The sequence below is a fragment of the Lactuca saligna genome, chromosome 3, assembly GCF_052625555.1.
Source record: "Lactuca saligna cultivar CGN05327 chromosome 3, ASM5262555v1, whole genome shotgun sequence".
NCBI lineage: Eukaryota > Viridiplantae > Streptophyta > Magnoliopsida > Asterales > Asteraceae > Lactuca > Lactuca saligna.
This window is the reverse complement of record NC_136419.1, coordinates 52299222-52306803: the sequence shown is the minus strand read 5'-3', so window position 1 is coordinate 52306803 and position 7582 is coordinate 52299222. Positions and strand designations below refer to the sequence as shown.

The 7582-nt window shown below is 32.6% G+C and overlaps 1 long non-coding RNA gene across 2 annotated transcripts; it reads left to right on the top strand.

The window, feature by feature from the left end:
- Positions 1–6172: 6172 nt before the first annotated feature.
- Positions 6173–7255, top strand: LOC145033670 (uncharacterized). Of its 2 annotated transcripts, none has more exons than XR_013677645.1 (2): positions 6173–6950; positions 7046–7255. It is a non-coding gene; the product is annotated as an uncharacterized LOC145033670 (long non-coding RNA). The 2 variants fall into 2 exon arrangements; XR_013677644.1 differs by having other exon boundaries at positions 7011–7255.
- The last annotated feature ends 327 nt before the right edge of the window (positions 7256–7582 follow it).

The window sequence follows — 7582 nt, the reverse complement described above, 5'->3', positions numbered from 1 at the left end:
GAATTTGAGGATGTCACAGTTGGTATTAGAGCACTAGTTTAAGCAAACTAAGAATAAAGATTTATTTCTAAACTTAAACTTAGAATGTTAAGCGATAATCGTGAGGAGTGTGTCTAATATATTTTAGGTAGTCACCTGAATAGACACAAGCATTAGCATATTTAGGGAAAATGTCTAAAATGCTTTGATGTGCTAAATGATTTGAGATGTTTTATAATGACATTATTTGATTGGATCTATGGTCTATTGCCGACCAGATCTAGAAACTTTATGTGTTTAGATTTCTAAACGTTTAATTACGGTGTTAGAACTAGCATGTAAACTTTTTGGAGTAATAAGGAGGATTACGCATCTAAACCTTCTTTATATTAAATTTCTCGTCTTGAACAACTATTATGGTGTATGGAACGTCATGATAAGGAGTCACGCCAGACTGAGCAAATAGAGGAAATAAGAAAGTCGGTGAGAGTGAATGATACCTATCAGAAGATATTTTAAGAGAGGTATCTTGCCTTTAGAATGCGTCTAATAAATAATGTGTATTGTACGAAAGAAGTACACTTTCGATTAGCTGAAAAAAAAAGAACTTTTAGTGTAATCCATGAAGTTATCCCATCGTCTAGCATCTCCACTACCAACCGAGTTGAAGTAGAATTGATGATTGAAGACACGAATGGAAGAAGTCCTAGTAGAGTCTAGGGAAATTTTTATGGTTATTTGGACACATCCATATGTGTTAAATTGTATTGTGATTTTAGGGAATAAGAACTTGGGGACTACAAGACAATACTTAGGACGAGTATAAGTATGTGTGAAAGTTAGTAGAGACCTATACTATCGGAAGCACATGACTCACACTTGGATCAGAGAAAGTCACAAGGTTACCAAGAAGCTAGTAATTGATTATGTTTTGTTCAAGTATGTTGTTACCATCGTTTCGGTAATGACTAAGAAGATGATTGTTATTCCCACCCTAGTGGTCATATCAGATCGAATCTGACTAAGATGAGTATGTTACGTGGTTCAGAGAACCAAGCTCGATGTAGCATCTGATTTAAGCCAGAAGATTGAAGTGAAAGATAATCGAAGCGATCAATAGAAGTATCGCGATCACCGTTAAAGTAAAGAAGCTTGTAGTTAGAAGTACTACATGCTAGAACGTGATTATATCGCATTAGAACATGAAGGAATGTATATTCCATTTAGGAATTTGACTCTAAGAGACCTGAGTCTAAGCAATGCATCATACGATGAGAGGTCATTAGAACATGACATATTGGTCTATCATGATAATCGAAGTAAAGAAATTCTCTTAAGTTAAGTATGATTAGGAAGAAGTGGGAGTCTCCAATAAGGATCGATTTTGTAACTCAAAGGTTACAATTGAAAGTCCAACATAGCATATAGAGCAGATGCAAGATTGAGCATCGCCAGCAGTTAAGAAGTCCAAGAGTTAAATACTCATTCAAGGGAACATATGAGTTACAGTTATTATCTAGGATGAAAAGATAATGTATGGAGTCATTATACAAGTCCCGTTGTGTTGATGATTTCGGTACGTAATCATCCTAAGGGGGAGATAATTGTAACGCCTGTAAAAATCCGGGCTAGTCAATTTAGAGACAATAAGTGTCAAAAATGAAGTTTTAATGGAAGACTATTTATAATGAATAATCTTAATCAAGTTATATTATATGTCACAATGGTTTCGTACATATAAAGAACGCCGAAATCTGATTTATAATAAAGAAGTTATGGTTTGTCGAAGTTTTACGGCTAAACAAGCACGACACCATGTAACGTAAAAAGTGAATTTTTGATAAATTACTTTTTAGCCTTAGGTATCTAAACGAAAGTCATAGTATACATTAAACCAATGGTGTGCACAAAAAGAACGTTCAAATCTGACTTCGTATGAGGAAATTATGATTTTTCTAAGATTTGGCATGGCAATATGTAGTCCGGAATTCGAATTTTAGATCAATTTATTTTAACCAACAAAACCTAAATGATAATTGTAGATCTCATTAATTGGAGCTCAACAATAAAAAGACAGTAAAAAACGGAGTCCGTATGTAGAAGTTATGAATTTTACACGGTCGGTAAACAATGTAATATTCTCATACTATTAAATTTAAAATTGGTCAAGAATTTGTCGATGAAGTCAAAAGGAGAGTTGTAGATCTTGTCAATACCTACGCGTGGATATAAAGAACATCGAAAATGTTGCTCGTATGCGAAAGTTATGGAATTTACAAGTCAGGATGGGCTGATGCGAAGTGGGTGACGTGGCGCGATATGAGCCATTGCTTCCTTCTCACGCCTTGCCACCAGATGGTGACACCTGGCACCCAACTCGACGAGTTGGAGGCTCAGAACTCGCCGAGTTGAGCCATTTTCAGCCTATAAATACCATGCAAGGCTCACTCATTTTCCTCACACCTCAACCTTTTTCTCTTTCTTTCTTTCTCTCTCTCTCTCTCTCTCACTTCTCTCTAAACCTCCCCAACCTCTAGTAACTTCTAAGTGCTAGAGGAAAGCCCACGGAGTTCCAGAAGGCTCCGAGAAAAAGATATTTTCAGCTCGGAAGTTCTGCCCCCGCAGAACTTGGTTCCTAGCCAAACCCTCAGTAAGTGAGATATGCTTACCCTACTTTAAATATAGCTTATGTTTACGTTCAATATCGTTATTATAAAATTATAAGCAATAAATATATTAAGATATAATATACAAAGTGTTATTATAATATATTTTAACTACTCACGGTACGGAGAATTTGGTTTGAAGGTCCGCATAGGGTTGTTGGATTTCAGAAGTGCTATAATGCCAAAATGGTCCTGCCCTCCGGTGTTTCATGTCTGGTCCCTGTCTGTACATTGTGGTTGAAAAGTATTGTTTAACACTTATAAAAAAATAATAGTCTCTATTAATATTAGACTAAAATCTAGTGATAATGATATTAGGTTTCGTCGAAGGAAAAGACGATTATTAGAAGCGAAGTGTTGTCTAAGTTTCGAGTCATCACTTTAACAAGTGAGTGCATAGTCCTTTTCATTAACATGATTTTAATACAAGTATTGATTAAAGTATTAAATATATGTTTGTGTGTGAAATATTTGATATTGCATGAAATACGTGTTAAGAGCATATCTCATAATATATGATGATTTAGGATACAAAGTAAACCTAAATTAATTAAGAGAAATATTGGGTAGTATCTCCTTATGAGTACGAGTGAGATATACACAGAGGGTAGATCTTTAAAACTTGTCATTGATCTGAGAGCATGGATTACACTTATTCATTTGTCCTTAGTCCGAGAGTGTGGAGAGAACATATATATTTATCATTAATCTGGGAACATGGATTAGACATAATCAATTGTCTTTAGTTCGGGAGTATAGAATGAGAATAATTATTGATCCGGGAGCATGGATTAGACATACCTGATTCGAGAGTATGGAATAGGTAAAGAGGTTAATTTTAGATCCGGTAGTATGGATTAGGTAAAGAGGTTAATTTTAGATCTGAGAGTATAGATCGTGTCGTTGTAAGGATCGACGGGGTGGGGTAAAAACTGCTTATATGAGGTGAAATTGTATATGGTGTGAGTTCTAAAACATATAAATATGATATAACATTGTGTGATTGAAATCCTTATGTACTCACCAGGTTTCCTAACCTTACTCATTTAGTTTATTTGTATCACAAGTATTGATACGAAGCTACATTACAGTGAGAGATTAAAGGAGATGTATATCGCTAGTGTAAATGAATGTAATGTCTGTTTATGCTCATGTTTTGTATTGACGATGACATCCCAAAGTTTTAATATAAACAAAATACATTTATTTGGAAATGCTTTGATAATATGTTTATCATGTTTTTCTGGGAACAAATTCCGCAATATTATTTTTTAAAAATAAATACTCTGATTTTCAAATAAGTATAAATAAATTTATTAAAATGATCGTGAATTTAGGGATGTCACAACATTACATGTTAATAACTGAACAGATTTAGAAGACATGTGCATCCATCAAATTGATCAAAGTCATGCATGTTCAATTATGAACATGTACAAATGTTCATGGATGCACATTTTCATCAAAATCACTAAAACTAATCAAATTCATAATGAAAATATGTTCATAATTGAACATTTATACAAAATTATACATGTTCAAACATAATCATGAATACAATCATTATTGAAATATAACCTGGTACTATTTGAATGATCATAAATGAGCATATGTTCATAAATGACCATAAATGTGTATTTTAATGATCTATTATTTTTTTGGATAGTAATTAAATATAATTATTGATTTTGATTTTTGTAGGTGATTTTTATAGTTCTATGACTTATTTTGGTTATATTATATTATATTATATTATATTATATTATATTATATATATATATATATATATATATATATATATATATATATATATATATATATATATATATATATATATATATTACTAAACTTTGTTACAATCTAAGAAAGCATAGGGTGCTTCGAGTTTCAAAAACCACTAATGGAGTCTTTGAACTTAAATTACTTATTATAATAACAATTACTACTAAACTATCGTTGAAACTTCTTACGTGCAAGCTTGGAAATTCAACTAATCTATTTTGGTTGTGACTCACAACATAATTAATATATGACAATACCTAAGATAAATTTTCAAAGGGTTATTTACATCAAATATGTAAAACTTTTTGTAATCCTTAAAGCTAGAAATAACTACTTATGGATCAATGTGAAAAGACACAAATACTATAACGTGATAGCTAAATATGATCTTAAGACTAATTTCAAATCATTACTTGTGACACCAATAAATATTACCATATTAGTCAAATGCAATAGAAAAGTTCTAGGCTTAGGCCAAGTTGTTTTTCATGATTCCACCCTCTACCTTACGTTTAAATCATACAATTCTCTCATTGTATGCACAATTAAAAACATAGAAAAGAGAAAAAGGAACACACTTCCTTGCTTGGTATAGTAGTGATAAGATCGAATTTTGAACTTGAGGAATCACAACTATTGAAAAGCTGATTTCTATGCTGAAAATTGGCATTTGAATCCTTGCAGGAAACACAACTTGAAACTTCGAACATATTCTGCCCTTTGAGAAACACGTGTTGCGTGTATTGACACATACGCCGTGCAAAACGATGATTGGCTAACGAGTTGCGTCAAGGAGCAACAATGTGTCGCAAATAGGAGTAAGACACGTCACACGTATCAACTAGACGCGGCATGTAATATCGGATGAGCTTTTTTATTCGCAAAATAAAACCGACTTGACTCATGTTGATCATGCACACGTTTTTTCTCTCCAATAAGCTTCTTCTTTCTGCTCCTAGTTGGAAAGTTTCCCCACACGTCCTTAACGACAAAGTTCCTTCTAAAAATCCACCAAAGTGCTCGAACATCTCATGATTTTTAACATTCAAAATAAATTGCCGAACTTTTCAATCTTCAAAAGCTAAATTTTTTGCAAAAAATCTAAACAAACCAAAAGAGCAATTACATGGTAAACAAATATCTAACCAAACAATGTTAGAAATAAAAGTATAAAACACATCAATCATAAAGATAATACGAAGTCTTTAAGCAAACCAAACCAAATCAAAATAAAGGATAGCAAATTGAAGGCCAAATCACTCATCATCAGATAAGTCATGAACTATTGATGGTCTCGCTCCTGGGTGTCCAGCTGGATTAGGGGAAATGGATATGGTGTCTGTGAACGGTGAACCCCTCTCAATCAAAGAATGAAGAAATGAATCTCCAACCCATTATGTTTTTATATGTAGATAATATTGTTATAATAAATATAGTAAAAAAAACCTAATTATTTTTTTATATGTAGATAATTTTGTTATAATAAATATATTTTTAATTTAAAAAAGCAAGATTATATAAAACGGCGTGGAAAGAAATATGATCGTCATTTATAGAAAACCGTTAGATTTATTTCCAATTAAAACAACCTGGAAAGAACGAAGGTGATTGTTTATAAAAAAAAATGACCGTTATAAAAATGTTCCTTTTATGGAAATATCTTATATATCAAGGGCTATTCTGAAACTTATCTTCTATAAAGAGAGAAGTAGATCGTTGACGTATAACACATTACTACTTCGCAAACCCTAGGTGAAAATTCCATTATTGGCGTCTCTTTATGTTCAAACTCATGTTTTCTTTCGCGATTTCTTGGTATAGGTTTGCTTAATTTCTGAATCTTGTTTTGTAGTCCAGTGTTTCTTTGTGATTTCTCTTTTATTCGGTTAAATTCAATGAATTTTATTAGTTTAGCTACGGATTTATTGAATCCTGTTTGATTTGATGAATTGATTTCAATCTTTACCTAGCGTAGTTTCGGAATCATTATTGTAGCACAGGAATTTCTGTTGATACCTTTAGTTTATGTTATTATTCATGCTTCCGTTCTTAGATCTGGCCATAGTTGACTAAGCTTTTCATAGATCTGGCCTTATAGTTGACTTTATCTTCTAATTAACTAGCAGTGAGGATTCGATGTGTAATTTCTTCCTCTCTTTTTTCTTTCTCTCTCTTAATTTAAAGAGGATTTGATGAACAATTTTCGGCTCTCGCTGAGATTAGTTTATCGTTTTGGTTTAGTCAATAGTAAGTAATGGCTGCAATTCTTTTGTGTTTCTGAAACTGAGAGAGTTTATATAGATGTATGAATTTGGAGAAGAGGGAAAGGATGATCTGTAAGTAATGTGTGGAATGGGTGGTTTGGAAAGAATGGAATTAAGCTTCTCCTCTTTCCAATTCCACCCATGCCGCTTATTACTTGTGGATTCTTCCCTTTCCCTTGACCTTCTCTTGGATTTCTCTGTTTCATCACAAGAAACGATGCTCACTTGATTTGGTTCAAGTTTCGCGAACTTGAAGAAGGTATTCATCATTTCCTTATTCATTATTTTCAAAATCATTTTCTTACATAATTTCATACAGTGGATTCAAGGCTAAAGCTTTTGACTTCAATCCAGATTTGAGACAGGATTTCCTCGTTAATATGATATGATGTTAAGTCATCCATTTTTGGGATTTTGCATGTCAAATCAGGAATCTGAGGAGGGAAGGGGAAAGTGTTCAAGAAGAATAGTTTGCAATGTGAATAATCCACATCTTGAAAAATCTTGTGCTACTTTTGTTCACAGTTGTTTTTAAGAGGATGCAAGACTATTTTTATTAGCAAACGGGTCACAACCCACTTTTTTATTATTAAAAATAATACTCACTCTAATTCATATACATAAACCAACCACTATCTAATTTTAATCATTTATCAGTGTCCTAACACACTCACAAATAATCACCCCCAACCCCCTGTTTGGTATAATATCAGTAGGTAGAGTTAACCTAGAAACCAAACGATTATGATATTTAGGTTTAGAACTAACCCTTACATTAAAAAGTGTTTTCACATATAAACATAAACTTAAATGTAATTTTCAAAAAGATCAACATAATTTTCTTTCTTAAGACCTCTACCTAATCCCTAATAAATTTGAAGACAACCAGTT